Source organism: Lolium perenne, chromosome 2 (genome assembly GCF_019359855.2).
Source record: "Lolium perenne isolate Kyuss_39 chromosome 2, Kyuss_2.0, whole genome shotgun sequence".
In the NCBI taxonomy this organism is placed as follows: domain Eukaryota; kingdom Viridiplantae; phylum Streptophyta; class Magnoliopsida; order Poales; family Poaceae; genus Lolium; species Lolium perenne.
In genome coordinates, this window is record NC_067245.2 from 101,838,679 (window position 1) to 101,864,399 (window position 25,721).

The 25,721-nt window shown below is 49.9% G+C and overlaps 15 non-coding genes and 59 pseudogenes across 15 annotated transcripts; all 74 read left to right on the top strand.

Moving 5' to 3' along the window:
• The first annotated feature begins 319 nt into the window (after positions 1-319).
• On the top strand, positions 320-437 carry LOC127337713 (5S ribosomal RNA; annotated as a pseudogene).
• A 184-nt stretch (positions 438-621) lies between these two features.
• Positions 622-737, top strand: LOC139837204 (5S ribosomal RNA; annotated as a pseudogene).
• Positions 738-921: 184 nt separating this feature from the next.
• On the top strand, positions 922-1,037 carry LOC127337625 (5S ribosomal RNA; annotated as a pseudogene).
• Positions 1,038-1,222: 185 nt separating this feature from the next.
• LOC127337736 (5S ribosomal RNA) lies at positions 1,223-1,337 on the top strand (annotated as a pseudogene).
• A 181-nt stretch (positions 1,338-1,518) lies between these two features.
• Positions 1,519-1,634, top strand: LOC127337394 (5S ribosomal RNA; annotated as a pseudogene).
• Positions 1,635-1,813: 179 nt separating this feature from the next.
• On the top strand, positions 1,814-1,928 carry LOC127337694 (5S ribosomal RNA; annotated as a pseudogene).
• Positions 1,929-2,407: 479 nt separating this feature from the next.
• LOC127337668 (5S ribosomal RNA) lies at positions 2,408-2,525 on the top strand (annotated as a pseudogene).
• Positions 2,526-2,711: 186 nt separating this feature from the next.
• LOC127337678 (5S ribosomal RNA) lies at positions 2,712-2,829 on the top strand (annotated as a pseudogene).
• Positions 2,830-3,013: 184 nt separating this feature from the next.
• Positions 3,014-3,129, top strand: LOC127337645 (5S ribosomal RNA; annotated as a pseudogene).
• A 480-nt stretch (positions 3,130-3,609) lies between these two features.
• Positions 3,610-3,726, top strand: LOC127337770 (5S ribosomal RNA; annotated as a pseudogene).
• A 479-nt stretch (positions 3,727-4,205) lies between these two features.
• Positions 4,206-4,321, top strand: LOC127337699 (5S ribosomal RNA; annotated as a pseudogene).
• Positions 4,322-4,798: 477 nt separating this feature from the next.
• Positions 4,799-4,913, top strand: LOC127337667 (5S ribosomal RNA; annotated as a pseudogene).
• A 183-nt stretch (positions 4,914-5,096) lies between these two features.
• LOC127337673 (5S ribosomal RNA) lies at positions 5,097-5,212 on the top strand (annotated as a pseudogene).
• Positions 5,213-5,988: 776 nt separating this feature from the next.
• On the top strand, positions 5,989-6,104 carry LOC127337700 (5S ribosomal RNA; annotated as a pseudogene).
• A 182-nt stretch (positions 6,105-6,286) lies between these two features.
• Positions 6,287-6,402, top strand: LOC127337587 (5S ribosomal RNA; annotated as a pseudogene).
• A 483-nt stretch (positions 6,403-6,885) lies between these two features.
• LOC127337742 (5S ribosomal RNA) lies at positions 6,886-7,003 on the top strand (annotated as a pseudogene).
• A 185-nt stretch (positions 7,004-7,188) lies between these two features.
• LOC127337743 (5S ribosomal RNA) lies at positions 7,189-7,304 on the top strand (annotated as a pseudogene).
• Positions 7,305-7,490: 186 nt separating this feature from the next.
• LOC127337715 (5S ribosomal RNA) lies at positions 7,491-7,607 on the top strand (annotated as a pseudogene).
• Positions 7,608-7,791: 184 nt separating this feature from the next.
• On the top strand, positions 7,792-7,906 carry LOC127337670 (5S ribosomal RNA). The gene has a single exon (XR_007874058.2). It is a non-coding gene; the product is annotated as a 5S ribosomal RNA (ribosomal RNA).
• Positions 7,907-8,093: 187 nt separating this feature from the next.
• LOC127337629 (5S ribosomal RNA) lies at positions 8,094-8,210 on the top strand (annotated as a pseudogene).
• A 185-nt stretch (positions 8,211-8,395) lies between these two features.
• On the top strand, positions 8,396-8,510 carry LOC127337735 (5S ribosomal RNA; annotated as a pseudogene).
• A 184-nt stretch (positions 8,511-8,694) lies between these two features.
• LOC127337605 (5S ribosomal RNA) lies at positions 8,695-8,811 on the top strand (annotated as a pseudogene).
• A 182-nt stretch (positions 8,812-8,993) lies between these two features.
• On the top strand, positions 8,994-9,109 carry LOC127337708 (5S ribosomal RNA; annotated as a pseudogene).
• Positions 9,110-9,297: 188 nt separating this feature from the next.
• LOC127337697 (5S ribosomal RNA) lies at positions 9,298-9,416 on the top strand (annotated as a pseudogene).
• Positions 9,417-9,599: 183 nt separating this feature from the next.
• On the top strand, positions 9,600-9,716 carry LOC127337584 (5S ribosomal RNA; annotated as a pseudogene).
• A 184-nt stretch (positions 9,717-9,900) lies between these two features.
• LOC127337695 (5S ribosomal RNA) lies at positions 9,901-10,014 on the top strand. Its single transcript, XR_007874081.2, has one exon. It is a non-coding gene; the product is annotated as a 5S ribosomal RNA (ribosomal RNA).
• Positions 10,015-10,195: 181 nt separating this feature from the next.
• On the top strand, positions 10,196-10,313 carry LOC127337656 (5S ribosomal RNA; annotated as a pseudogene).
• A 184-nt stretch (positions 10,314-10,497) lies between these two features.
• Positions 10,498-10,615, top strand: LOC127337712 (5S ribosomal RNA; annotated as a pseudogene).
• A 184-nt stretch (positions 10,616-10,799) lies between these two features.
• Positions 10,800-10,912, top strand: LOC127337696 (5S ribosomal RNA; annotated as a pseudogene).
• Positions 10,913-11,395: 483 nt separating this feature from the next.
• LOC127337741 (5S ribosomal RNA) lies at positions 11,396-11,513 on the top strand (annotated as a pseudogene).
• Positions 11,514-11,695: 182 nt separating this feature from the next.
• On the top strand, positions 11,696-11,813 carry LOC127337706 (5S ribosomal RNA; annotated as a pseudogene).
• A 185-nt stretch (positions 11,814-11,998) lies between these two features.
• On the top strand, positions 11,999-12,111 carry LOC127337641 (5S ribosomal RNA; annotated as a pseudogene).
• Positions 12,112-12,298: 187 nt separating this feature from the next.
• LOC127337618 (5S ribosomal RNA) lies at positions 12,299-12,415 on the top strand (annotated as a pseudogene).
• A 183-nt stretch (positions 12,416-12,598) lies between these two features.
• On the top strand, positions 12,599-12,714 carry LOC127337617 (5S ribosomal RNA; annotated as a pseudogene).
• Positions 12,715-12,897: 183 nt separating this feature from the next.
• On the top strand, positions 12,898-13,013 carry LOC127337632 (5S ribosomal RNA; annotated as a pseudogene).
• Positions 13,014-13,193: 180 nt separating this feature from the next.
• Positions 13,194-13,311, top strand: LOC127337693 (5S ribosomal RNA; annotated as a pseudogene).
• Positions 13,312-13,497: 186 nt separating this feature from the next.
• LOC127337709 (5S ribosomal RNA) lies at positions 13,498-13,612 on the top strand (annotated as a pseudogene).
• A 188-nt stretch (positions 13,613-13,800) lies between these two features.
• LOC127337692 (5S ribosomal RNA) lies at positions 13,801-13,917 on the top strand. The gene has a single exon (XR_007874078.2). It is a non-coding gene; the product is annotated as a 5S ribosomal RNA (ribosomal RNA).
• A 187-nt stretch (positions 13,918-14,104) lies between these two features.
• Positions 14,105-14,218, top strand: LOC127337745 (5S ribosomal RNA). The gene has a single exon (XR_011753685.1). It is a non-coding gene; the product is annotated as a 5S ribosomal RNA (ribosomal RNA).
• Positions 14,219-14,400: 182 nt separating this feature from the next.
• Positions 14,401-14,516, top strand: LOC127337640 (5S ribosomal RNA; annotated as a pseudogene).
• A 186-nt stretch (positions 14,517-14,702) lies between these two features.
• On the top strand, positions 14,703-14,817 carry LOC127337604 (5S ribosomal RNA; annotated as a pseudogene).
• Positions 14,818-15,004: 187 nt separating this feature from the next.
• Positions 15,005-15,120, top strand: LOC127337648 (5S ribosomal RNA). The gene has a single exon (XR_007874038.2). It is a non-coding gene; the product is annotated as a 5S ribosomal RNA (ribosomal RNA).
• Positions 15,121-15,304: 184 nt separating this feature from the next.
• Positions 15,305-15,421, top strand: LOC127337684 (5S ribosomal RNA; annotated as a pseudogene).
• A 183-nt stretch (positions 15,422-15,604) lies between these two features.
• Positions 15,605-15,720, top strand: LOC127337682 (5S ribosomal RNA; annotated as a pseudogene).
• A 182-nt stretch (positions 15,721-15,902) lies between these two features.
• On the top strand, positions 15,903-16,023 carry LOC127337666 (5S ribosomal RNA; annotated as a pseudogene).
• A 183-nt stretch (positions 16,024-16,206) lies between these two features.
• Positions 16,207-16,324, top strand: LOC127337602 (5S ribosomal RNA; annotated as a pseudogene).
• Positions 16,325-16,511: 187 nt separating this feature from the next.
• On the top strand, positions 16,512-16,627 carry LOC127337728 (5S ribosomal RNA). Its single transcript, XR_011753518.1, has one exon. It is a non-coding gene; the product is annotated as a 5S ribosomal RNA (ribosomal RNA).
• Positions 16,628-16,814: 187 nt separating this feature from the next.
• LOC127337601 (5S ribosomal RNA) lies at positions 16,815-16,930 on the top strand (annotated as a pseudogene).
• Positions 16,931-17,112: 182 nt separating this feature from the next.
• Positions 17,113-17,226, top strand: LOC127337636 (5S ribosomal RNA; annotated as a pseudogene).
• A 186-nt stretch (positions 17,227-17,412) lies between these two features.
• On the top strand, positions 17,413-17,528 carry LOC127337681 (5S ribosomal RNA; annotated as a pseudogene).
• A 186-nt stretch (positions 17,529-17,714) lies between these two features.
• On the top strand, positions 17,715-17,829 carry LOC127337631 (5S ribosomal RNA; annotated as a pseudogene).
• Positions 17,830-18,014: 185 nt separating this feature from the next.
• Positions 18,015-18,129, top strand: LOC127337774 (5S ribosomal RNA; annotated as a pseudogene).
• A 183-nt stretch (positions 18,130-18,312) lies between these two features.
• Positions 18,313-18,431, top strand: LOC127337616 (5S ribosomal RNA; annotated as a pseudogene).
• Positions 18,432-19,507: 1,076 nt separating this feature from the next.
• On the top strand, positions 19,508-19,625 carry LOC127337646 (5S ribosomal RNA; annotated as a pseudogene).
• Positions 19,626-19,807: 182 nt separating this feature from the next.
• LOC127337665 (5S ribosomal RNA) lies at positions 19,808-19,923 on the top strand. Its single transcript, XR_007874054.2, has one exon. It is a non-coding gene; the product is annotated as a 5S ribosomal RNA (ribosomal RNA).
• Positions 19,924-20,112: 189 nt separating this feature from the next.
• LOC127337600 (5S ribosomal RNA) lies at positions 20,113-20,229 on the top strand (annotated as a pseudogene).
• Positions 20,230-20,413: 184 nt separating this feature from the next.
• On the top strand, positions 20,414-20,531 carry LOC127337704 (5S ribosomal RNA). Its single transcript, XR_011753593.1, has one exon. It is a non-coding gene; the product is annotated as a 5S ribosomal RNA (ribosomal RNA).
• A 186-nt stretch (positions 20,532-20,717) lies between these two features.
• LOC127337649 (5S ribosomal RNA) lies at positions 20,718-20,835 on the top strand. Its single transcript, XR_007874039.2, has one exon. It is a non-coding gene; the product is annotated as a 5S ribosomal RNA (ribosomal RNA).
• Positions 20,836-21,020: 185 nt separating this feature from the next.
• LOC127337571 (5S ribosomal RNA) lies at positions 21,021-21,137 on the top strand (annotated as a pseudogene).
• Positions 21,138-21,322: 185 nt separating this feature from the next.
• On the top strand, positions 21,323-21,441 carry LOC127337611 (5S ribosomal RNA; annotated as a pseudogene).
• A 184-nt stretch (positions 21,442-21,625) lies between these two features.
• Positions 21,626-21,738, top strand: LOC127337729 (5S ribosomal RNA; annotated as a pseudogene).
• A 187-nt stretch (positions 21,739-21,925) lies between these two features.
• LOC127337726 (5S ribosomal RNA) lies at positions 21,926-22,042 on the top strand (annotated as a pseudogene).
• A 185-nt stretch (positions 22,043-22,227) lies between these two features.
• Positions 22,228-22,344, top strand: LOC127337659 (5S ribosomal RNA). Its single transcript, XR_007874048.2, has one exon. It is a non-coding gene; the product is annotated as a 5S ribosomal RNA (ribosomal RNA).
• Positions 22,345-22,526: 182 nt separating this feature from the next.
• On the top strand, positions 22,527-22,645 carry LOC127337621 (5S ribosomal RNA). Its single transcript, XR_007874013.2, has one exon. It is a non-coding gene; the product is annotated as a 5S ribosomal RNA (ribosomal RNA).
• Positions 22,646-22,828: 183 nt separating this feature from the next.
• On the top strand, positions 22,829-22,943 carry LOC127337663 (5S ribosomal RNA; annotated as a pseudogene).
• Positions 22,944-23,126: 183 nt separating this feature from the next.
• On the top strand, positions 23,127-23,239 carry LOC127337635 (5S ribosomal RNA; annotated as a pseudogene).
• A 187-nt stretch (positions 23,240-23,426) lies between these two features.
• On the top strand, positions 23,427-23,544 carry LOC127337733 (5S ribosomal RNA; annotated as a pseudogene).
• A 188-nt stretch (positions 23,545-23,732) lies between these two features.
• On the top strand, positions 23,733-23,847 carry LOC127337680 (5S ribosomal RNA; annotated as a pseudogene).
• A 187-nt stretch (positions 23,848-24,034) lies between these two features.
• Positions 24,035-24,150, top strand: LOC127337634 (5S ribosomal RNA; annotated as a pseudogene).
• A 185-nt stretch (positions 24,151-24,335) lies between these two features.
• Positions 24,336-24,451, top strand: LOC127337690 (5S ribosomal RNA). Its single transcript, XR_007874077.2, has one exon. It is a non-coding gene; the product is annotated as a 5S ribosomal RNA (ribosomal RNA).
• Positions 24,452-24,636: 185 nt separating this feature from the next.
• Positions 24,637-24,755, top strand: LOC127337599 (5S ribosomal RNA). The gene has a single exon (XR_007873992.2). It is a non-coding gene; the product is annotated as a 5S ribosomal RNA (ribosomal RNA).
• A 191-nt stretch (positions 24,756-24,946) lies between these two features.
• Positions 24,947-25,059, top strand: LOC127337703 (5S ribosomal RNA; annotated as a pseudogene).
• A 187-nt stretch (positions 25,060-25,246) lies between these two features.
• On the top strand, positions 25,247-25,363 carry LOC127337689 (5S ribosomal RNA). Its single transcript, XR_007874076.2, has one exon. It is a non-coding gene; the product is annotated as a 5S ribosomal RNA (ribosomal RNA).
• Positions 25,364-25,547: 184 nt separating this feature from the next.
• Positions 25,548-25,662, top strand: LOC127337727 (5S ribosomal RNA). Its single transcript, XR_011753584.1, has one exon. It is a non-coding gene; the product is annotated as a 5S ribosomal RNA (ribosomal RNA).
• The last annotated feature ends 59 nt before the right edge of the window (positions 25,663-25,721 follow it).

The following is a 25,721-nucleotide window of genomic DNA, read 5'->3' on the forward strand; positions in this document are numbered from 1 at the left end:
AATGAGTGCATAACATGTCGGATGCGATCATACCAAAGACTAAAGCACCGGATCCCATCAACTCCCGTTAAGCGTGCTTGAAGTAGAGTAGTACTAGGATGGGTGACCTCCTGGAAGTCCTCGTGTTGCATCCTCCTTTTTTGCGCCACGCGGCGACATTCATGGTGAAGTTAGGACGATATTTTTTTGCGGCACTCGTGCTCGCTATTGGTGATGGGAAACGGTGGTGCGGATGAAAAAGAGGATGGACATGGTACAAAATAGAGCAGATAAAGAGCGGGAGGAGCAAGCATAAGGGAAAATGAGTGCATAACATGTCGGATGCGATCATACCAAAGACTAAAGCACCGGATCCCATCGAACTCCGGTTAAGCGTGCTTGGGCGAGAGTAGTACTAGGATGGGTGACCTCCTCGGGAAGTCCTCGTGTTGCATCCTCCTTTTTTGCGCCACGCGAACATTCATGGTGAAGTTAGGACGATATTTTTTTGCGGCACTCGTGCTCGGCTATTGGTGATGGGAAACGGTGGTGCGGATGAAAAAGAGGATGGACATGGTACAAAATAGAGCAGATAAAGAGCGGGAGGAGCAAGCATAAGGGAAAATGAGTGCATAACATGTCGGATGCGATCATACCAAAGACTAAAGCACCGATCCCATCGAACTCTGGTTAAGCGTGCTTGAAGCGAGAGTAGTACTAGGATGGGTGACCTCCTGGAAGTCCTCGTGTTGCATCCCTCCTTTTGCGCCACGCGGCGACATTCATGGTGAAGTTAGGACGATATTTTTTTATGGCACTCGTGCTCGCTATTGGTGATGGGAAACGGTGGTGCGGATGAAAAAGAGGATGGACATGGTACAAAATAGAGCAGATAAAGAGCGGGAGGAGCAAGCATAAGGGAAAATGAGTGCATAACATGTTTGATGCGATCATACCAAAGACTAAAGCACCGATCCCATCGTAACTCCGGTTAAGCGTGCTTGGGCGAGAGTAGTACTAGGATGGGTGACCTCCTGGAAGTCCTCGTGTTGCATCCTCCTTTTTTGCGCCACGCGCGACATTCATGGTGAAGTTAGGACGATATTTTTTTGCGGCACTCGTGCTCGGCTATTGGTGATGGGAAACGGTGGTGCGGATGAAAAAGAGGATGGACATGGTACAAAATAGAGCAGATAAAGAGCGGAGGAGCAAGCATAAGGGAAAATGAGTGCATAACATGTTCGGATGCGATCATACCAAAGACTAAAGCACCGGATCCCATCGAACTCCGGTTAAGCGTGCTTGGGCGAGTAGTACTAGGATGGGTGACCTCCTGGGAAGTCCTCGTGTTGCATCCTCCTTTTGCGCCACGCGGCGACATTCATGGTGAAGTTAGGACGATATTTTTTTGCGGCACTCGTGCTCGCTATTGGTGATGGGAAACGGTGGTGCGATGAAAAAGAGGATGGACATGGTACAAAATAGAGCAGATAAAGAGCGGAGGAGCAAGCATAAGGGAAAATGAGTGCATAACATGTCGGATGCGATCATACCAAAGACTAAAGCACCGATCCCATCGTAACTCCGGTTAAGCGTGCTTGGGCGAGAGTAGTACTAGGATGGGTGACCTCCGGGAAGTCCTCGTGTTGCATCCTCCTTTTTTGCGCCACGCGCGACATTCATGGTGAAGTTAGGACGATATTTTTTTGCGCACTCGTGCTCGCTATTGGTGATGGGAAACGGTGGTGATGAAAAAGAGGATGGACATGGTACAAAATAGAGCGTATAAAGAGCGGAGGAGCAAGCATAAGGGAAAATGAGTGCATAACATGTTTGATGCGATCATACCAGCACTAAAGCACCGGATCCCATCGAACTCCGGGTTAAGCGTGCTTGGGCAGAGTAGTACTAGGATGGGTGACCTCCGGGAAGTCCTCGTGTTGCATCCTCCTTTTGCGCCACGCGCGACATTCATGGTGAAGTTAGGACGATATTTTTTTGCGGGCACTCGTGCTCGGCTATTGGTGATGGGAAACGGTGGTGCGGATGAAAAAGAGGATGGACATGGTACAAAATAGAGCGTATAAAGAGCGGAGGAGCAAGCATAAGGGAAAATGAGTGCATAACATGTTTGATGCGATCATACCAAGACTAAAGCACCGGATCCCATCAACTCCGGGTTAAGCGTGCTTAAGTAGAGTAGTACTAGGATGGGTGACCTCCGGGAAGTCCTCGTGTTGCATCCTCCTTTTGCGCCACGCGCGACATTCATGGTGAAGTTAGGACGATATTTTTTTGCGGCACTCGTGCTCGCTATTGGTGATGGGAAACGGTGGTGCTGATGAAAAAGAGGATGGACATGGTACAAAATAGAGCAGATAAAGAGCTGGAGGAGCAAGCATAAGGGAAAATGAGTGCATAACATGTCGGATGTGATCATACCAAAGCACTAAAGCACCGGATCCCATCGTAACTCCGTTAAGCGTGCTTGGGCAGAGTAGTACTAGGATGGGTGACCTCCTGGGAAGTCCTCGTGGTTGCATCCCTCCTTTTTTGCGCCACGCGCGACATTCATGGTGAAGTTAGACGATATTTTTTTGCATGCACTCGTGCTCGCTATTGGTGATGGGAAACGGTGGTGCGGATGAAAAAGAGGATGGACATGGTACAAAATAGAGCAGACAAAGAGCGTGGAGGAGCAAGCATAAGGGAAAATGAGTGCATAACATGTCGGATGCGATCATACCAAAGACTAAAGCACCGGATCCCATCGTAACTCCGGGTTAAGCGTGCTTGGGCGAGAGTAGTACTAGGATGGGTGACCTCCTGGAAGTCCTCGTGTTGCATCCCTCCTTTTGCGCCACGCGCGCATACATTCATGGTGAAGTTAGGACGATATTTTTTGCGGCACTCGTGCTCGCTATTGGTGATGGGAAACGGTGGTGCGGATGAAAAAGAGGATGGACATGGTACAAAATAGAGCAGATAAAGAGCGGAGGAGCAAGCATAAGGGAAAATGAGTGCATAACATGTCGGCTGCGATCATACCAAAACTAAAGCACCGGATCCCATCGTAACTCCGGTTAAGCGTGCTTGGGCGAGAGTAGTACTAGGATGGGTGACCTCCGGGAAGTCCTCGTGTTGCATCCTCCTTTTTGCGCCACGCGCGACATTCATGGTGAAGTTAGGACGATATTTTTTGCGGCACTCGTGCTCGGCTATTGGTGATGGGAAACGGTGGTGCGGATGAAAAGAGGATGGACATGGTACAAAATAGAGCAGATAAAGAGCGGGAGGAGCAAGCATAAGGGAAAATGAGTGCATAACATGTCGGATGCGATCATACCAGACTAAAGCACCGGATCCCATCGTAACTCCGGTTAAGCGTGCTTGAAGTAGAGTAGTACTAGGATGGGTGACCTCCGGGAAGTCCTCGTGTTGCATCCTCCTTTTGCGCCACGCCGCGACATTCATGGTGAAGTTAGGACGATATTTTTTTACGCACTCGTGCTCGGCTATTGGTGATGGGAAACGGTGGTGCGGATGAAAAAGAGGATGGACATGGTACAAAATAGAGCAGATAAAGAGCTGGAGGAGCAAGCATAAGGGAAAATGAGTGCATAACATGTCGGATGCGATCATACCAAAGACTAAAGCACCGGATCCCATCGTAACCTGGTTAAGCGTGCTTGGGCGAGAGTAGTACTAGGATGGGTGACCTCCTGGGAAGTCCTCGTGTTGCATCCCTCCTTTTTTGCGCCACGCGCGACATTCATGGTGAAGTTAGGACGATATTTTTTTGCGCACTCGTGCTCGCTATTGGTGATGGGAAACGGTGGTGCGGATGAAAAAGAGGATGGACATGGTACAAAATAGAGCAGATAAAGAGCGGAGGAGCAAGCATAAGGGAAAATGAGTGCATAACATGTCGGATGCGATCATACCAGACTAAAGCACCGGATCCCATCAACTCCGGGTTAAGCGTGCTTGAAGTAGAGTAGTACTAGGATGGGTGACCTCCTGGAAGTCCTCGTGTTGCATCCTCCTTTTGCGCCACGCCGCGACATTCATGGTGAAGTTAGGACGATATTTTTTATGGCACTCGTGCTCGGCTATTGGTGATGGGAAACGGTGGTGCGGATGAAAAGAGGATGGACATGGTACAAAATAGAGCAGATAAAGAGCGGGAGGAGCAAGCATAAGGGAAAATGAGTGCATAACATGTCGGATGCGATCATACCAAGACTAAAGCAACCGGATCCCATCGTAACTCCGGTTAAGCGTGCTTGGGTAGAGTAGTACTAGGATGGGTGACCTCCGGGAAGTCCTCGTGTTGCATCCTCCTTTTGCGCCACGCGGCGACATTCATGGTGAAGTTAGGACGATATTTTTTTGCGCACTCGTGCTCGCTATTGGTGATGGGAAACGGTGGTGCGGATGAAAAAGAGGATGGACATGGTACAAAATAGAGCAGATAAAGAGCGGAGGAGCAAGCATAAGGGAAAATGAGTGCATAACATGTCTGATGCGATCATACCAAAGACTAAAGCACCGATCCCATCGTAACTGGTTAAGCGTGCTTGAGTAGAGTAGTACTAGGATGGGTGACCTCCTGGGAAGTCCTCGTGTTGCATCCTCCTTTTTGCGCCACGCGCGACATTCATGGTGAAGTTAGGACGATATTTTTTTGCGGGCACTCGTGCTCGCTATTGGTGATGGGAAACGGTGGTGCGGATGAAAAAGAGGATGGACATGGTACAAAATAGAGCAGACAAAGAGCGGAGGAGCAAGCATAAGGGAAAATGAGTGCATAACATGTTGATGCGATCATACCAAAGATTAAAGCACCGGATCCCATCAACTCCGGTTAAGCGTGCTTGGGCGAGAGTAGTACTAGGATGGGTGACCTCCGGGAAGTCCTCGTGTTGCATCCTCCTTTTGCGCCACGCGCGACATTCATGGTGAAGTTAGGACGATATTTTTTTGCGGCACTCGTGCTCGGCTATTGGTGATGGGAAACGGTGGTGCGGATGAAAAAGAGGATGGACATGGTACAAAATAGAGCAGACAAAGAGCGGGAGGAGCAAGCATAAGGGAAAATGAGTGCATAACATGTCGGATGCGATCATACCAAGACTAAAGCACCGGATCCCATCGTAACTCCGGTTAAGCGTGCTTGGGCGAGAGTAGTACTAGGATGGGTGACCTCCGGGAAGTCCTCGTGTTGCATCCTCCTTTTGCGCCACGCGCGACATTCATGGTGAAGTTAGGACGATATTTTTTTGCGGCACTCGTGCTCGCTATTGGTGATGGGAAACGGTGGTGCGGATGAAAAAGAGGATGGACATGGTACAAAATAGAGCAGACAAAGAGCTGGAGGAGCAAGCATAACGGAAAATGAGTGCATAACCTGTCGGATGCGATCATACCAAGACTAAAGCACCGGATCCCATCAACTCCGGTTAAGCGTGGTTGGGCGAGATTTGGACTAGGATGGGTGACCTGCTGGGTAGTCCTCGTGGGGCATCCCTCCTTTTGCGCCACGCGCGACATTCATGGTGAAGTTAGGACGATATTTTTTTGCGCACACGTGCTAGGATATTGGTGATGGGAAACGGAGGTGCGGATGAAAAAGAGGATGTACATGGTACAAAATAGAGCAGATATACAGCTGGAGGAGCAAGCATAACGGAAAATGAGTGCATAACATGTTGGATGCGATCATACCAAAGACTAAAGCACCGGATCCCATCAACTCGTTAAGCGTGCTTGGGCAGAGTAGTACTAGGATGGGTGACCTCCTGGAAGTCCTCGTGTTGCATCCTCCTTTTTTGCGCCACGCGCGACATTCATGGTGAAGTTAGGACGATATTTTTTTATGCACTCGTGCTTGGCTATTGGTGATGGGAAACGGTGGTGCGGATGAAAAAGAGGATGGACATGGTACAAAAATGAACAGAACAAGAGAGACAGCAACACACACAAGCGACAATGAGTGAATCAGATGTCGGATTCGATCATACCAGCACTAAAGCACCGGATCCCATCGTAACTCCGGTTAAGCGTGCTTGGGCGAGAGTAGTACTAGGATGGGTGACCTCCTGGAAGTCCTCGTGTTGCATCCTCCTTTTGCGCCACGCGCGACATTCATGGTGAAGTTAGACGATATTTTTTTAAGAGCACTCGTGTTCGGCTATTGGTGATGGGAAACGGTGGTGCGGATGAAAAAGAGGATGGACATGGTACAAAATAGAGCAGACAAAGAGCGGAGGAGCAAGCATAAGGGAAAATGAGTGCATAACATGTCGGATGCGATCATACCAAAGACTAAAGCACCGATCCCATCGTAACTCCGGTTAAGCGTGCTTGGGCGAGAGTAGTACTAGGATGGGTGACCTCCGGGAAGTCCTCGTGTTGCATCCTCCTTTTTTGCGCCACGCCGACATTCATGGTGAAGTTAGGACGATATTTTTTTGCGGGCACTCGTGTTTCGCTATTGGTGATGGGAAACGGTGGTGCGGATGAAAAAGAGGATGGACATGGTACAAAATAGAGCAGACAAAGAGCGGGAGGAGCAAGCATAAGGGAAAATGAGTGCATAACATGTCGGATGCGATCATACCAAAGACTAAAGCACCGGATCCCATCAACTCCGGTTAAGCGTGCTTAAGTAGAGTAGTACTAGGATGGGTGACCTCCGGGAAGTCCTCGTGTTGCATCCTCCTTTTTGCGCCACGCGCGACATTCATGGTGAAGTTAGGACGATATTTTTTTGCGGCACTCGTGCTCGGCTATTGGTGATGGGAAACGGTGGTGCGGATGAAAAAGAGGATGGACATGGTACAAAATAGAGCAGATAAAGAGCGGGAGGAGCAAGCATAAGGGAAAATGAGTGCATAACATGTCGGATGCGATCATACCAAAGACTAAAGCACCGATCCCATCGTAACTCCGGGTTAAGCGTGCTTGGGCGAGAGTAGTACTAGGATGGGTGACCTCCTGGGAAGTCCTCGTGTTGCATCCCTCCTTTTTGCGCGCCACGCGCGACATTCATGGTGAAGTTAGGACGATATTTTTTGCGGCACTCGTGCTCGGCTATTGGTGATGGGAAACGGTGGTGCGGATGAAAAGAGGATGGACATGGTACAAAATAGAGCAGACAAAGAGCTGGAGGAGCAAGCATAAGGGAAAATGAGTGCATAACATGTCGGATGCGATCATACCAAAGCACTAAAGCACCGGATCCCATCGAACTCCGGTTAAGCGTGCTTGGGCGAGAGTAGTACTAGGATGGGTGACCTCCTGAAGTCCTCGTGTTGCATCCTCCTTTTTTGCGCCACGCGCGACATTCATGGTGAAGTTAGGACGATATTTTTTTGCAGGCACTCGTGCTCGGCTATTGGTGATGGGAAACGGTGGTGCGGATGAAAAAGAGGATGGACATGGTACAAAATAGAGCAGACAAAGAGCGGGAGGAGCAAGCATAAGGGAAAATGAGTGCATAACATGTCGGATGCGATCATACCAAGCACTAAAGCACCGGATCCCATCGTAACTCCGGTTAAGCGTGCTTGGGCGAGAGTAGTACTAGGATGGGTGACCTCCGGGAAGTCCTCGTGTTGCATCCTCCTTTTTGCGCCACGCGGCGACATTCATGGTGAAGTTAGGACGATATTTTTTTGCGGCACTCGTGCTCGCTATTGGTGATGGGAAACGGTGGTGCGGATGAAAAAGAGGATGGACATGGTACAAAATAGAGCAGACAAAGAGCGGGAGGAGCAAGCATAAGGGAAAATGAGTGCATAACCTGTCGGATGCGATCATACCGGCACTAAAGCACCGGATCCCATCGAACTCCGGTTAAGCGTGCTTGGGCGAGAGTAGTACTAGGATGGGTGACCTCCGGGAAGTCCTCGTGTTGCATCCCTCCTTTTTTGCGCCACGCGCGACATTCATGGTGAAGTTAGGACGATATTTTTTTGCCGGCACTCGTGCTCGGCTATTGGTGATGGGAAACGGTGGTGCGGATGAAAAAGAGGATGGACATGGTACAAAATAGAGCAGACAAAGAGCGGGAGGAGCAAGCATAAGGGAAAATGAGTGCATAACATGTCGGATGCGATCATACCAAAGACTAAAGCACCGGATCCCATCGTAACTCCGGTTAAGCGTGCTTGGGCGAGAGTAGTACTAGGATGGGTGACCTCCTGGAAGTCCTCGTGTTGCATCCTCCTTTTTGCGCCACGCGGCGACATTCATGGTGAAGTTAGGACGATATTTTTTTGCGGCACTCGTGCTCGGCTATTGGTGATGGGAAACGGTGGTGCGGATGAAAAAGAGGATGGACATGGTACAAAATAGAGCGTATAAAGAGCGGGAGGAGCAAGCATAAGGGAAAATGAGTGCATAACATGTCGGATGCGATCATACCAAGACTAAAGCACCGGATCCCATCAACTCCGGTTAAGCGTGCTTGGGCGAGAGTAGTACTAGGATGGGTGACCTCCTGGGAAGTCCTCGTGTTGCATCCTCCTTTTTGCGCCACGCGCGACATTCATGGTGAAGTTAGGACGATATTTTTTTGCGGGCACTCGTGCTCGGCTATTGGTGATGGGAAACGGTGGTGCGGATGAAAAGAGGATGGACATGGTACAAAATAGAGCAGACAAAGAGCGGGAGGAGCAAGCATAAGGGAAAATGAGTGCATAACATGTCGGATGCGATCATACCAAAGACTAAAGCACCGGATCCCATCGTAACTCCGGTTAAGCGTGCTTGGGCGAGAGTAGTACTAGGATGGGTGACCTCCTGGAAGTCCTCGTGTTGCATCCTCCTTTTGCGCCACGCGCGACATTCATGGTGAAGTTAGGACGATATTTTTTTAAGTGCACTCGTGCTCGCTATTGGTGATGGGAAACGGTGGTGCGGATGAAAAAGAGGATGGACATGGTACAAAATAGAGCAGATAAAGAGCGGAGGAGCAAGCATAAGGGAAAATGAGTGCATAACATGTCGGATGCGATCATACCAAGACTAAAGCACCGGATCCCATCGTAACTCCGGTTAAGCGTGCTTGGGCGAGAGTAGTACTAGGATGGGTGACCTCCGGGAAGTCCTCGTGTTGCATCCCTCCTTTTTTGCGCCACGCGGCGACATTCATGGTGAAGTTAGGACGATATTTTTTTGCGGGCACTCGTGCTCGGCTATTGGTGATGGGAAACGGTGGTGCGGATGAAAAAGAGGATGGACATGGTACAAAATAGAGCAGACAAAGAGCGGGAGGAGCAAGCATAAGGGAAAATGAGTGCATAACATGTCGGATGCGATCATACCAAAGACTAAAGCACCGGATCCCATCGTAACTCCGGTTAAGCGTGCTTGGGCGAGAGTAGTACTAGGATGGGTGACCTCCTCGGGAAGTCCTCGTGTTGCATCCTCCTTTTGCGCCACGCGGCGACATTCATGGTGAAGTTAGGACGATATTTTTTTATGCACTCGTGCTCGGCTATTGGTGATGGGAAACGGTGGTGCGGATGAAAAAGAGGATGGACATGGTACAAAATAGAGCAGACAAAGAGCGGGAGGAGCAAGCATAAGGGAAAATGAGTGCATAACATGTCGGATGCGATCATACCAAAGACTAAAGCACCGGATCCCATCGTAACTCCGGTTAAGCGTGCTTGGGCGAGAGTAGTACTAGGATGGGTGACCTCCTGGAAGTCCTCGTGTTGCATCCTCCTTTTTTGCGCCACGCGGCGACATTCATGGTGAAGTTAGGACGATATTTTTTTGCGGCACTCGTGCTCGCTATTGGTGATGGGAAACGGTGGTGCGGATGAAAAAGAGGATGGACATGGTACAAAATAGAGCAGATAAAGAGCGGAGGAGCAAGCATAAGGGAAAATGAGTGCATAACATGTCGGATGCGATCATACCAGCACTAAAGCACCGGATCCCATCAACTCCGGTTAAGCGTGCTTGGGCGAGAGTAGTACTAGGATGGGTGACCTCCTGGAAGTCCTCGTGTTGCATCCTCCTTTTTGCGCCACGCGCGACATTCATGGTGAAGTTAGGACGATATTTTTTTGCACTCGTGCTCGGCTATTGGTGATGGGAAACGGTGGTGCGGATGAAAAAGAGGATGGACATGGTACAAAATAGAGCAGATAAAGAGCGGGAGGAGCAAGCATAAGAGAAAATGAGTGCATAACATGTCGGATGCGATCATACCAAAGACTAAAGCACCGGATCCCATCGTAACTCCGGTTAAGCGTGCTTGGGCGAGAGTAGTACTAGGATGGGTGACCTCCTGGGAAGTCCTCGTGTTGCATCCTCCTTTTTTGCGCCACGCGGCGACATTCATGGTGAAGTTAGGACGATATTTTTTTGCGGCACTCGTGCTCGCTATTGGTGATGGGAAACGGTGGTGCGGATGAAAAAGAGGATGGACATGGTACAAAATAGAGCAGACAAAGAGCGGAGGAGCAAGCATAAGGGAAAATGAGTGCATAACATGTCGGATGCGATCATACCAAAGCACTAAAGCACCGGATCCCATCGTAACTCCGGTTAAGCGTGCTTGGGCGAGAGTAGTACTAGGATGGGTGACCTCCGGGAAGTCCTCGTGTTGCATCCCTCCTTTTGCGCCACGCGCGACATTCATGGTGAAGTTAGGACGATATTTTTTTGCGGCACTCGTGCTCGGCTATTGGTGATGGGAAACGGTGGTGCGGATGAAAAAGAGGATGGACATGGTACAAAATAGAGCAGACAAAGAGCTGGAGGAGCAAGCATAATGGAAAATGAGTGCATAACATGTTTGATGCGATCATACCAAGACTAAAGCACCGGATCCCATCAACTCCGGTTAAGCGTGCTTGGGCAGAGTAGTACTAGGATGGGTGACCTCCGGGAAGTCCTCGTGTTGCATCCCTCCTTTTGCGCCACGCGGCGACATTCATGGTGAAGTTAGGACGATATTTTTTTGCGGCACTCGTGCTCGCTATTGGTGATGGGAAACGGTGGTGCGGATGAAAAAGAGGATGGACATGGTACAAAATAGAGCAGATAAAGAGCGGGAGGAGCAAGCATAAGGGAAAATGAGTGCATAACATGTCGGATGCGATCATACCAAAGACTAAAGCAACCGGATCCCATCAACTCCGGTTAAGCGTGCTTGGGCAGAGTAGTACTAGGATGGGTGACCTCCGGGAAGTCCTCGTGTTGCATCCCTCCTTTTTGCGCCACGCTGCGACATTCATGGTGAAGTTAGGACGATATTTTTTTGCGGCACTCGTGCTCGCTATTGGTGATGGGAAACGGTGGTGCGGATGAAAAAGAGGATGGACATGGTACAAAATAGAGCAGATAAAGAGCGGAGGAGCAAGCATAAGGGAAAATGAGTGCATAACATGTCGGATGCGATCATACCAAAGCACTAAAGCACCGGATCCCATCGTAACTCCGGTTAAGCGTGCTTGGGCGAGAGTAGTACTAGGATGGGTGACCTCCTGGAAGTCCTCGTGTTGCATCCTCCTTTTGCGCCACGCGCGACATTCATGGTGAAGTTAGGACGATATTTTTTTGCGGCACTCGTGCTCGCTATTGGTGATGGGAAACGGTGGTGCGGATGAAAAAGAGGATGGACATGGTACAAAATAGAGCAGATAAAGAGCGGGAGGAGCAAGCATAAGGGAAAATGAGTGCATAACATGTCGGATGCGATCATACCAAGACTAAAGCAATCGGATCCCATCGTAACTCCGGTTAAGCGTGCTTGGGCGAGAGTAGTACTAGGATGGGTGACCTCCCGGGAAGTCCTCGTGTTGCATCCCTCCTTTTTTGCGCCACGCGGCGACATTCATGGTGAAGTTAGGACGATATTTTTTTGCGGCACTCGTGCTCGCTATTGGTGATGGGAAACGGTGGTGCGGATGAAAAAGAGGATGGACATGGTACAAAATAGAGCAGATAAAGAGCGGAGGAGCAAGCATAAGGGAAAATGAGTGCATAACATGTCGGATGCGATCATACCAAGACTAAAGCACCGGATCCCATCGAACTCCGGTTAAGCGTGCTTGGGCGAGTAGTACTAGGATGGGTGACCTCCGGGAAGTCCTCGTGTTGCATCCTCCTTTTTTGCGCCACGCGCGACATTCATGGTGAAGTTAGGACGATATTTTTTTGCGGGCACTCGTGCTCTGGCTATTGGTGATGGGAAACGGTGGTGCGGATGAAAAAGAGGATGGACATGGTACAAAATAGAGCAGACAAAGAGCGGGAGGAGCAAGCATAAGGGAAAATGAGTGCATAACATGTTCGATGCGATCATACCAAAGACTAAAGCACCGGATCCCATCAACTCCGGTTAAGCGTGCTTGGGCTTAGAGTAGTACTAGGATGGGTGACCTCCTGGGAAGTCCTCGTGTTGCATCCTCCTTTTTTGCGCCACGCGCGACATTCATGGTGAAGTTAGGACGATATTTTTTTGCGCACTCGTGCTCGCTATTGGTGATGGGAAACGGTGGTGCGGATGAAAAAGAGGATGGACATGGTACAAAATAGAGCAGATAAAGAGCGGGAGGAGCAAGCATAAGGGAAAATGAGTGCATAACATGTCGGATGCGATCATACCAAGACTAAAGCACCGGATCCCATCGTAACTCCGGTTAAGCGTGCTTGGGCGAGAGTAGTACTAGGATGGGTGACCTCCTGGAAGTCCTCGTGTTGCATCCTCCTTTTTGCGCCACGCGCGACATTCATGGTGAAGTTAGGACGATATTTTTTTGCGCACTCGTGCTCGGCTATTGGTGATGGGAAACGGTGGTGCGGATGAAAAAGAGGATGGACATGGTACAAAATAGAGCAGATAAAGAGCGGGAGGAGCAAGCATAAGGGAAAATGAGTGCATAACATGTCGGATGCGATCATACCAAAGCACTAAAGCACCGGATCCCATCTAACTCCGGTTAAGCGTGCTTGGGCGAGTAGTACTAGGATGGGTGACCTCCTGGGAAGTCCTCGTGTTGCATCCTCCTTTTGCGCCACGCGCGACATTCATGGTGAAGTTAGGACGATATTTTTGCGGCACTCGTGCTCGCTATTGGTGATGGGAAACGGTGGTGCGGATGAAAAAGAGGATGGACATGGTACAAAATAGAGCAGATAAAGAGCGGGAGGAGCAAGCATAAGGGAAAATGAGTGCATAACATGTCGGATGCGATCATACCAAAGACTAAAGCACCGGATCCCATCGTAACTCCGGTTAAGCGTGCTTGGGCGAGAGTAGTACTAGGATGGGTGACCTCCTGGGAAGTCCTCGTGTTGCATCCTCCTTTTTTGCGCCACGCGGCGACATTCATGGTGAAGTTAGGACGATATTTTTTTGCGGGCACTCGTGCTCGCTATTGGTGATGGGAAACGGTGGTGCGGATGAAAAAGAGGATGGACATGGTACAAAATAGAGCAGATAAAGAGCGGGAGGAGCAAGCATAAGGGAAAATGAGTGCATAACATGTCGGATGCGATCATACCAGACTAAAGCACCGGATCCCATCGTAACTCGGTTAAGCATGCTTGGGCGAGAGTAGTACTAGGATGGGTGACCTCCTGGGAAGTCCTCGTGTTGCATCCCTCCTTTTTTGCGTCACGCCGCGACATTCATGGTGAAGTTAGGACGATATTTTTTTGCGGGCACTCGTGCTCGGCTATTGGTGATGGGAAACGGTGGTGCGGATGAAAAAGAGGATGGACATGGTACAAAATAGAGCAGATTAAAGAGCGGAGGAGCAAGCATAAGGGAAAATGAGTGCATAACATGTCGGATGCGATCATACCAGCACTAAAGCACCGGATCCCATCGTAACTCCGGTTAAGCGTGCTTGGGCGAGAGTAGTACTAGGATGGGTGACCTCCTGGGAAGTCCTCGTGTTGCATCCCTCCTTTTTTGCGCCACGCGGCGACATTCATGGTGAAGTTAGGACGATATTTTTTGCGGGCACTGGTGCTCGGCTATTGGTGTTGGGATTGGGTGGTGCGCTTGAAATATAGGATGGACTTGGTACAATATAGAGGAGAGTATGAGCGGGAGGAGCAAGCATAAGGGAAAATGAGTGCATAACATGTCGGATGCGATCATACCAGCACTAAAGCACCGGATCCCATCAACTCCGGTTAAGCGTGCTTGGGCGAGAGTAGTACTAGGATGGGTGACCTCCTGGAAGTCCTCGTGTTGCATCCTCCTTTTGCGCCACGCGGCGACATTCATGGTGAAGTTAGGACGATATTTTTTTGCGGCACTCGTGCTCGCTATTGGTGATGGGAAACGGTGGTGCGGATGAAAAAGAGGATGGACATGGTACAAAATAGAGCAGACAAAGAGCGGAGGAGCAAGCATAAGGGAAAATGAGTGCATAACATGTCGGATGTGATCATACCAAAGACTAAAGCAACCGATCCCATCAACTCCGGTTAAGCGTGCTTGGGCGAGAGTAGTACTAGGATGGGTGACCTCCTGGGAAGTCCTCGTGTTGCATCCCTCCTTTTTGCGCCACGCGCGACATTCATGGTGAAGTTAGGACGATATTTTTTTGCGGGCACTCGTGCTCGGCTATTGGTGATGGGAAACGGTGGTGCGGATGAAAAAGAGGATGGACATGGTACAAAATAGAGCAGATAAAGAGCGGGAGGAGCAAGCATAAGGGAAAATGAGTGCATAACATGTCGGATGCGATCATACCAAGACTAAAGCAACCGGATCCCATCAACTCCGGTTAAGCGTGCTTGGGCGAGAGTAGTACTAGGATGGGTGACCTCCGGGAAGTCCTCGTGTTGCATCCCTCCTTTTTTGCGCCACGCGGCGACATTCATGGTGAAGTTAGGACGATATTTTTTTGCGGGCACTCGTGCTCGCTATTGGTGATGGGAAACGGTGGTGCGGATGAAAAAGAGGATGGACATGGTACAAAATAGAGCAGATAAAGAGCGGGAGGAGCAAGCATAAGGGAAAATGAGTGCATAACATGTCGGATGCGATCATACCAGCACTAAAGCACCGGATCCCATCGTAACTCCGGTTAAGCGTGCTTGGGCGAGAGTAGTACTAGGATGGGTGACCTCCTGGAAGTCCTCGTGTTGCATCCTCCTTTTTTGCGCCACGCGCGACATTCATGGTGAAGTTAGGACGATATTTTTTGCGGCACTCGTGCTCGGCTATTGGTGATGGGAAACGGTGGTGCGGATGAAAAAGAGGATGTACATGGTACAAAATAGAGCAGACAAAGAGCGGGAGGAGCAAGCATAAGGGAAAATGAGTGCATAACATGTCGGAGGCGATCATACCAAAGACTAAAGCACCGGATCCCATCGTAACTCCGGTTAAGCGTGCTTGGGCGAGAGTAGTACTAGGATGGGTGACCTCCTGAAGTCCTCGTGGTTGCATCCTCCTTTTGCGCCACGCGGCGACATTCATGGTGAAGTTAGGACGATATTTTTTCGGGCACTCGTGCTCGGCTATTGGTGATGGGAAACGGTGGTGCGGATGAAAAAGAGGATGGACATGGTACAAAATAGAGCAGATAAAGAGCGGGAGGAGCAAGCATAAGGGAAAATGAGTGCATAACATGTCGGATGCGATCATACCAAAGACTAAAGCACCGATCCCATCGTAACTCCGGTTAAGCGTGCTTGGCGAGAGTAGTACTAGGATGGGTGACCTCCCGGGAAGTCCTCGTGTTGCATCCTCCTTTTGCGCCACGCGCGACATTCATGGTGAAGTTAGGACGATATTTTTTTGCGGCACTCGTGCTCACTATTGGTGATGGGAAACGGTGGTGCGGATGAAAAAGAGGATGGACATGGTACAAAATAGAGCAGACAAAGAGCGGGAGGAGCAAGCATAAGGGAAAATGAGTGCATAACATGTCGGATGCGATCATACCAAAGCACTAAAGCACCGGATCCCATCGTGAACTCCGGTTAAGCGTGCTGGAAGCGAGAGTAGTACTAGGATGGGTGACCTCCTGGGAAGTCCTCGTGTTGCATCCCTCCTTTTGCGCCACGCCGACATTCATGGTGAAGTTAGGACGATATTTTTTTTGCGGGCACTCGTGCTCGCTATTGGTGATGGGAAACGGTGGTGCGGATGAAAAAGAGGATGGACATGGTACAAAATAGAGCAGATAAAGAGCGGAGGAGCAAGCATAAGGGAAAATGAGTGCATAACATGTCGGATGCGATCATACCAAAGCACTAAAGCACCGGATCCCATCGTAACTCCGGTTAAGCGTGCTTGGGCGAGAGTAGTACTAGGATGGGTGACCTCCGGGAAGTCCTCGTGTTGCATCCTCCTTTTTTGCGCCACGCGGCGACATTCATGGTGAAGTAAGGACTATTTTTTTTTGGTGGCTGTCGTGCTCGGATTTTGGTGATGGGAAACGGTGGTGCGGATGAAAAAGAGGATGGACATGGTACAAAATAGAGCAGACAAAGAGCGGGAGGAGCAAGCATAAGGGAAAATGAGTGCATAACATGTCGGATGCGATCATACCAGCACTAAAGCACCGGATCCCATCGAACTCCGGTTAAGCGTGCGTGGGCGAGAGTAGTACTAGGATGGGTGACCTCCTGGGAAGTCCTCGTGTTGCATCCTACTTTTTTGCGCCACGCGGCGACATATCATGGTGAAGTTAGGACGATATTTTTTTGCTGCACTCGTGCTCGGCTATTGGTGATGGGAAACGGTGGTGCGGATGAAAAAGAGGATGGACATGGTACAAAATAGAGCAGATAAAGAGCTGGAGGAGCAAGCATAAGGGAAAATGAGTGCATAACATGTCGGATGCGATCATACCAAAGACTAAAGCACCGGATCCCATCAACTCCGGTTAAGCGTGCTTGGGCGAGAGTAGTACTAGGATGGGTGACCTCCTGGGAAGTCCTCGTGTTGCATCCTCCTTTTTGCGCCACGCGGCGACATTCATGGTGAAGTTAGGACGATATTTTTTGCGGGCACTCGTGCTCGCTATTGGTGATGGGAAACGGTGGTGCGATGAAAAAGAGGATGGACATGGTACAAAATAGAGCAGATAAAGAGCGGAGGAGCAAGCATAAGGGAAAATGAGTGCATAACATGTCGGATGCGATCATACCAAGACTAAAGCACCGGATCCCATCAAACTCCGGTTAAGCGTGCTTGGGCGAGTAGTACTAGGATGGGTGACCTCCTGGGAAGTCCTCGTGTTGCATCCTCCTTTTTTGCGTCAAGCCGCGACATTCATGGTGAAGTTAGGACGATATTTTTTTGCGGCACTCGTGCTCGGCTATTGGTGATGGGAAACGGTGGTGCGGATGAAAAAGAGGATGGACATGGTACAAAATAGAGCAGATAAAGAGCGGGAGGAGCAAGCATAAGGGAAAATGAGTGCATAACATGTCGGATGCGATCATACCAAGACTAAAGCACCGGATCCCATCGTAACTCCGGTTAAGCGTGCTTGGGCGAGAGTAGTACTAGGATGGGTGACCTCCTGGAAGTCCTCGTGTTGCATCCCTCCTTTTTGCGCCACGCGGCGACATTCATGGTGAAGTTAGGACGATATTTTTTTGCGGGCACTCGTGCTCGGCTATTGGTGATGGGAAACGGTGGTGCGGATGAAAAGAGGATGGACATGGTACAAAATAGAGCAGACAAAGAGCGGGAGGAGCAAGCATAAGGGAAAATGAGTGCATAACATGTCGGATGCGATCATACCGCACTAAAGCACCGATCCCATCAACTCCGAAGTTAAGCGTGCTTGGGCGAGTAGTAGTACTAGGATGGGTGACCTCCTGGAAGTCCTCGTGTTGCATCCTCCTTTTTTTGCGCCACGCGGCGACATTCATGGTGAAGTTAGGACGATATTTTTTTGCGGCACTCGTGCTCGCTATTGGTGATGGGAAACGGTGGTGCGGATGAAAAAGAGGATGGACATGGTACAAAATAGAGCAGATAAAGAGCGGAGGAGCAAGCATAAGGGAAAATGAGTGCATAACATGTCGGATGCGATCATACCAAAGACTAAAGCACCGGATCCCATCAACTCCGGTTAAGCGTGCTTGGGCGAGAGTAGTACTAGGATGGGTGACCTCCTGGAAGTCCTCGTGTTGCATCCTCCTTTTTGCGCCACGCGGCGACATTCATGGTGAAGTTAGGACGATATTTTTGCGGGCACTCGTGCTCGCTATTGGTGATGGGAAACGGTGGTGCGGATGAAAAAGAGGATGGACATGGTACAAAATAGAGCAGACAAAGAGCGTGAGGAGCAAGCATAAGGGAAAATGAGTGCATAACATGTTTGATGCGATCATACCAAAGCACTAAAGCACCGGATCCCATCGTAACTCCGGTTAAGCGTGCTTGGGCTAGAGTAGTACTAGGATGGGTGACCTCCTGGGAAGTCCTCGTGTTGCATCCCTCCTTTTTTGCGCCACGCGCGACATTCATGGTGAAGTTAGGACGATATTTTTTTGCGCACTCGTGCTCGCTATTGGTGATGGGAAACGGTGGTGCGGATGAAAAAGAGGATGGACATGGTACAAAATAGAGCAGATAAAGAGCGGGAGGAGCAAGCATAAGGGAAAATGAGTGCATAACATGTCGGATGCGATCATACCAAAGACTAAAGCACCGGATCCCATCAACTCAAGTTAAGCGTGCTTGGGCGAGAGTAGTACTAGGATGGGTGACCTCCGAAGTCCTCGTGTTGCATCCTCCTTTTGCGCCACGCTGCGACATTCATGGTGAAGTTAGGACGATATTTTTTTGCGCACTCGTGCTCGCTATTGGTGATGGGAAACGGTGCGGATGAAAAAGAGGATGGACATGGTACAAAATAGAGCGATAAAGAGCGGGAGGAGCAAGCATAAGGGAAAATGAGTGCATAACATGTCGGATGCGATCATACCAAAGACTAAAGCACCGATCCCATCGTAACTCCGGTTAAGCGTGCTTGGGCAGAGTAGTACTAGGATGGGTGACCTCCGGGAAGTCCTCGTGTTGCATCCTCCTTTTTTGCGCCACGCCGCTTACATTCATGGTGAAGTTAGGACGATATTTTTTGCGGCACTCGTGCTCGGCTATTGGTGTTGGGATACGGTGGTGCGGATGAAAAAGAGGATGGACATGGTACAAAATAGAGCAGACAAAGAGCGTGGAGGAGCAAGCATAAGGGAAAATGAGTGCATAACATGTCGGATGCGATCATACCAAAGACTAAAGCACCGGATCCCATCAACTCGGTTAAGCGTGCTTGGGCGAGAGTAGTACTAGGATGGGTGACCTCCTCGAAGTCCTCGTGTTGCATCCCTCCTTTTGCGCCACGCGGCGACATTCATGGTGAAGTTAGGACGATATTTTTTTGCGGGCACTCGTGCTCGGCTATTGGTGATGGGAAACGGTGGTGCGGATGAAAAGAGGATGGACATGGTACAAAATAGAGCAGATAAAGAGCGGGAGGAGCAAGCATAAGGGAAAATGAGTGCATAACATGTCGGATGCGATCATACCAAAGACTAAAGCACCGGATCCCATCGTAACTCCGGTTAAGCGTGCTTGGGCGAGAGTAGTACTAGGATGGGTGACCTCCTGGGAAGTCCTCGTGTTGCATCCTCCTTTTGCGCCACGCGCGACATTCATGGTGAAGTTAGGACGATATTTTTTTGCGCACTCGTGCTCGGCTATTGGTGATGGGAAACGGTGGTGCGGATGAAAAAGAGGATGGACATGGTACAAAATAGAGCAGACAAAGAGCGGGAGGAGCAAGCATAAGGGAAAATGAGTGCATAACATGTCGGATGCGATCATACCGGCACTAAAGCACCGGATCCCATCGAACTCCGGTTAAGCGTGCTTGGGCGAGAGTAGTACTAGGATGGGTGACCTCCTGGGAAGTCCTCGTGTTGCATCCCTCCTTTTTTTTGCGCCACGCCGCGACATTCATGGTGAAGTTAGGACGATATTTTTTTGCGGCACTCGTGCTCGGCTATTGGTGATGGGAAACGGTGGTGCGGATGAAAAAGAGGATGGACATGGTACAAAATAGAGCAGATAAAGAGCGGGAGGAGCAAGCATAAGGGAAAATGAGTGCATAACATGTCGGATGCGATCATACCAAGACTAAAGCAACCGGATCCCATCGTAACTCCGGTTAAGCGTGCTTGGGCGAGAGTAGTACTAGGATGGGTGACCTCCGGGAAGTCCTCGTGTTGCATCCCTCCTTTTTTGCGCCACGCGGCGACATTCATGGTGAAGTTAGGACGATATTTTTGCGGGCACTCGTGCTCGCTATTGGTGATGGGAAACGGTGGTGCGGATGAAAAAGAGGATGGACATGGTACAAAATAGAGCGGATAAAGAGCGGAGGAGCAAGCATAAGGGAAAATGAGTGCATAACATGTCGGATGCGATCATACCAAAGCACTAAAGCACCGGATCCCATCAGAACTCCGGTTAAGCGTGCTTGGGCGAGAGTAGTACTAGGATGGGTGACCTCCGGGAAGTCCTCGTGTTGCATCCTCCTTTTTTGCGCCACGCGGCGACATTCATGGTGAAGTTAGGACGATATTTTTTTGCGGGCACTCGTGCTCGCTATTGGTGATGGGAAACGGTGGTGCGGATGAAAAAGAGGATGGACATGGTACAAAATAGAGCGCATAAAGAGCGGGAGGAGCAAGCATAAGGGAAAATGAGTGCATAACATGTCGGATGCGATCATACCAAAGACTAAAGCACCGGATCCCATCAGAACTCCGGTTAAGCGTGCTTGGGCGAGAGTAGTACTGGGATGGGTGACCTCCTGGGAAGTCCTCGTGTTGCATCCCTCCTTTTGCGCCACGCGGCGACATTCATGGTGAAGTTAGGACGATATTTTTTTGCGGGCACTCGTGCTCGGCTATTGGTGATGGGAAACGGTGGTGCGGATGAAAAGAGGATGGACATGGTACAAAATAGAGCGGACAAAGAGCGGGAGGAGCAAGCATAAGGGAAAATGAGTGCATAACATGTCGGATGCGATCATACCAAAGACTAAAGCAACCGGATCCCATCAACTCCGGTTAAGCGTGCTTTGGGCGAGAGTAGTACTAGGATGGGTGACCTCCTGGAAGTCCTCGTGTTGCATCCTCCTTTTTGCGCCACGCGGCGACATTCATGGTGAAGTTAGGACGATATTTTTTTGCGGGCACTCGTGCTCGGCTATTGGTGATGGGAAACGGTGGTGCGGATGAAAAGAGGATGGACATGGTACAAAATAGAGCAGATAAAGAGCGGGAGGAGCAAGCATAAGGGAAAATGAGTGCATAACATGTCGGATGCGATCATACCAAAGACTAAAGCACCGATCCCATCGTAACTCCGAAGTTAAGCGTGCTTGGGCGAGAGTAGTACTAGGATGGGTGACCTCCTGGGAAGTCCTCGTGTTGCATCCCTCCTTTTTGCGCCACGCGCGACATTCATGGTGAAGTTAGGACGATATTTTTTTGCGGGCACTCGTGCTCGCTATTGGTGATGGGAAACGGTGGTGCGGATGAAAAAGAGGATGGACATGGTACAAAATAGAGCAGACAAAGAGCGGAGGAGCAAGCATAAGGGAAAATGAGTGCATAACATGTCGGATGCGATCATACCAAGACTAAAGCACCGGATCCCATCAACTCCGTTAAGCGTGCTTGGGCGAGAGTAGTACTAGGATGGGTGACCTCCGGGAAGTCCTCGTGTTGCATCCCTCCTTTTTTGCGTCACGCGGCGACATTCATGGTGAAGTTAGGACGATATTTTTTTGCGGGCACTCGTGCTCGCTATTGGTGATGGGAAACGGTGGTGCGGATGAAAAAGAGGATGGACATGGTACAAAATAGAGCGCATAAAGAGCGGGAGGAGCAAGCATAAGGGAAAATGAGTGCATAACATGTCGGATGCGATCATACCAGCACTAAAGCACCGGATCCCATCAACTCCTGGTTAAGCGTGCTTGGGCGCAGAGTAGTACTAGGATGGGTGACCTCCTGGGAAGTCCTCGTGTTGCATCCTCCTTTTGCGCCACGCGGCGACATTCATGGTGAAGTTAGGACGATATTTTTTTGCGGGCACTCGTGCTCGGCTATTGGTGATGGGAAACGGTGGTGCGGATGAAAAAGAGGATGGACATGGTACAAAATAGAGCGCATAAAGAGCGGGAGGAGCAAGCATAAGGGAAAATGAGTGCATAACATGTCGGATGCGATCATACCAAGACTAAAGCACCGGATCCCATCGTAACTCCGGTTAAGCGTGCTTGGGCGAGAGTAGTACTAGGATGGGTGACCTCCTGGGAAGTCCTCGTGTTGCATCCCTCCTTTTTGCGCCACGCGCGACATTCATGGTGAAGTTAGGACGATATTTTTTTGCGGCACTCGTGCTCGCTATTGGTGATGGGAAACGGTGGTGCGATGAAAAGAGGATGGACATGGTACAAAATAGAGCAGATAAAGAGCGGGAGGAGCAAGCATAAGGGAAAATGAGTGCATAACATGTCGGATGCGATCATACCAAAGCACTAAAGCACCGGATCCCATCGAACTCCGAAGTTAAGCGTGCTTGGGCGAGAGTAGTACTAGGATGGGTGACCTCCGGGAAGTCCTCGTGTTGCATCCTCCTTTTTGCGCCACGCTGACATTCATGGTGAAGTTAGGACGATATTTTTTTGCGGCACTCGTGCTCGGTTATTGGTGATGGGAAACGGTGGTGCGGATGAAAAAGAGGATGGACATGGTACAAAATAGAGCAGACAAAGAGCGGGAGGAGCAAGCATAAGGGAAAATGAGTGCATAACATGTCGGATGCGATCATACCCGCACTAAATAACCGGATCCCATCGAACTCCGGTTAAGCGTGTTTGGGCGAGAGTAGTACTAGGATGGGTGACCTCCGGGAAGTCCTCGTGTTGCATCCTCCTTTTGCGCCACGCGCGACATTCATGGTGAAGTTAGGACGATATTTTTTTGCGGGCACTCGTGCTCGCTATTGGTGATGGGAAACGGTGGTGCGGATGAAAAAGAGGATGGACATGGTACAAAATAGAGCGGATAAAGAGCGGGAGGAGCAAGCATAAGGGAAAATGAGTGCATAACATGTCGGATGCGATCATACCAAAGACTAAAGCACCGGATCCCATCAACTCCGGTTAAGCGTGCTTGGGCGAGAGTAGTACTAGGATGGGTGACCTCCGAAGTCCTCGTGTTGCATCTTCCTTTTTTGCGTCACGCGGCGACATTCATGGTGAAGTTAGGACGATATTTTTTTGCGTGCACTCGTGCTCGGCTATTGGTGATGGGAAACGGTGGTGCGGATGAAAAAGAGGATGGACATGGTACAAAATAGAGCAGACAAAGAGCGGGAGGAGCAAGCATAAGGGAAAATGAGTGCATAACATGTCGGATGCGATCATACCAAAGACTAAAGCACCGGATCCCATCGTAACTCCGTTAAGCGTGCTTGGGCGTAGAGTAGTACTAGGATGGGTGACCTCCTGGGAAGTCCTCGTGTTGCATCCCTCCTTTTTTGCGCCACGCGGCGAAATTCATGTTTAAGTTAGGACGATATTTTTTTGCGGGCACTCGTGCTCTGCTATTGGTGATGGGAAACGGTGGTGCGGATGAAAAAGAGGATGGACATGGTACAAAATAGAGCAGAAAAAGAGCGGGAGGAGCAAGCATAAGGGAAAATGAGTGCATAACATGTCGGATGCGATCATACCAAGACTAAAGCACCGGATCCCATCGTAACTCGGTTAAGCGTGCTTGGGCGAGAGTAGTACTAGGATGGGTGACCTCCGGGAAGTCCTCGTGTTGCATCCCTCCTTTTTGCGCCACGCGGCGACATTCATGGTGAAGTTAGGACGATATTTTTTTTGCGCACTCGTGCTCGGCTATTGGTGATGGGAAACGGTGGTGCGGATGAAAAAGAGGATGGACATGGTACAAAATAGAGCAAGATAAAGAGCGGGAGGAGCAAGCATAAGGGAAAATGAGTGCATAACATGTTTGATGCGATCATACCGGCACTAAAGCACCGGATCCCATCGAACTCCGGTTAAGCGTGCTTGAAGCAGAGTAGTACTAGGATGGGTGACCTCCTGGGAAGTCCTCGTGTTGCATCCTCCTTTTTGCGCCACGCGGCGACATTCATGGTGAAGTTAGGACGATATTTTTTTGCGGCACTCGTGCTCGGCTATTGGTGATGGGAAACGGTGGTGCGGATGAAAAAGAGGATGGACATGGTACAAAATAGAGCAAACAAAGAGCGGGAGGAGCAAGCATAAGGGAAAATGAGTGCATAACATGTCGGATGCGATCATACCAAGACTAAAGCACCGGATCCCATCGAACTCCGAAGTTAAGCGTGCTTGGGCGAGAGTAGTACTAGGATGGGTGACCTCCTGAAGTCCTCGTGTTGCATCCTCCTTTTTTGCGCCACGCGGCGACATTCATGGTGAAGTTAGGACGATATTTTTTTGCGCACTCGTGCTCAGCTATTGGTGATGGGAAACGGTGGTGCGGATGAAAAAGAGGATGGACATGGTACAAAATAGAGCAGACAAAGAGCGGGAGGAGCAAGCATAAGGGAAAATGAGTGCATAACATGTCGGATGCGATCATACCAGCACTAAAGCACCGGATCACATCATAAAACACAAGTTAAGCGTGCTTGGGCGAGAGTAGTACTAGGATGGGTGACCTCCTGGGAAGTCCTCGTGTTGCATCCCTCCTTTTTTTTGCGTCACGCGGCGACATTCATGGTGAAGTTAGGACGATATTTTTTTTGCGGGCACTCGTGCTCGGCTATTGGTGATGGGAAACGGTGGTGCGGATGAAAAAGAGGATGGACATGGTACAAAATAGAGCAGACAAAGAGCGGGAGGAGCAAGCATAAGGGAAAATGAGTGCATAACATGTCGGATGCGATCATACCAAGACTAAAGCACCGGATCCCATCAACTCCGTTAAGCGTGCTTGGGCGAGAGTAGTACTAGGATGGGTGACCTCCGGGAAGTCCTCGTGTTGCATCCCTCCTTTTTTGCGCCACGCGGCGACATTCATGGTGAAGTTAGGACTATATTTTTTTGCGGGCACTCGTGCTCGGCTATTGGTGATGGGAAACGGTGGTGCGGATGAAAAAGAGGATGGACATGGTACAAAATAGAGCAGATAAAGAGCGGAGGAGCAAGCATAAGGGAAAATGAGTGCATAACATGTCGGATGCGATCATACCAGCACTAAAGCACCGGATCCCATCGTAACTCCGGTTAAGCGTGCTTGGGCGAGAGTAGTACTAGGATGGGTGACCTCTCGGGAAGTCCTCGTGTTGCATCCTCCTTTTGCGCCACGCGGCGACATTCATGGTGAAGTTAGGACGATATTTTTTTATGGGCACTCGTGCTCGCTATTGGTGATGGGAAACGGTGGTGCGGATGAAAAAGAGGATGGACATGGTACAAAATAGAGCAGATAAAGAGCGGGAGGAGCAAGCATAAGGGAAAATGAGTGCATAACATGTCGGATGCGATCATACCAGCACTAAAGCACCGGATCCCATCAACTCCGGTTAAGCGTGCTTGGGCGAGAGTAGTACTAGGATGGGTGACCTCCTGGGAAGTCCTCGTGTTGCATCCCTCCTTTTTGCGCCACGCGGCGACATTCATGGTGAAGTTAGGACGATAATTTTTTTAGGG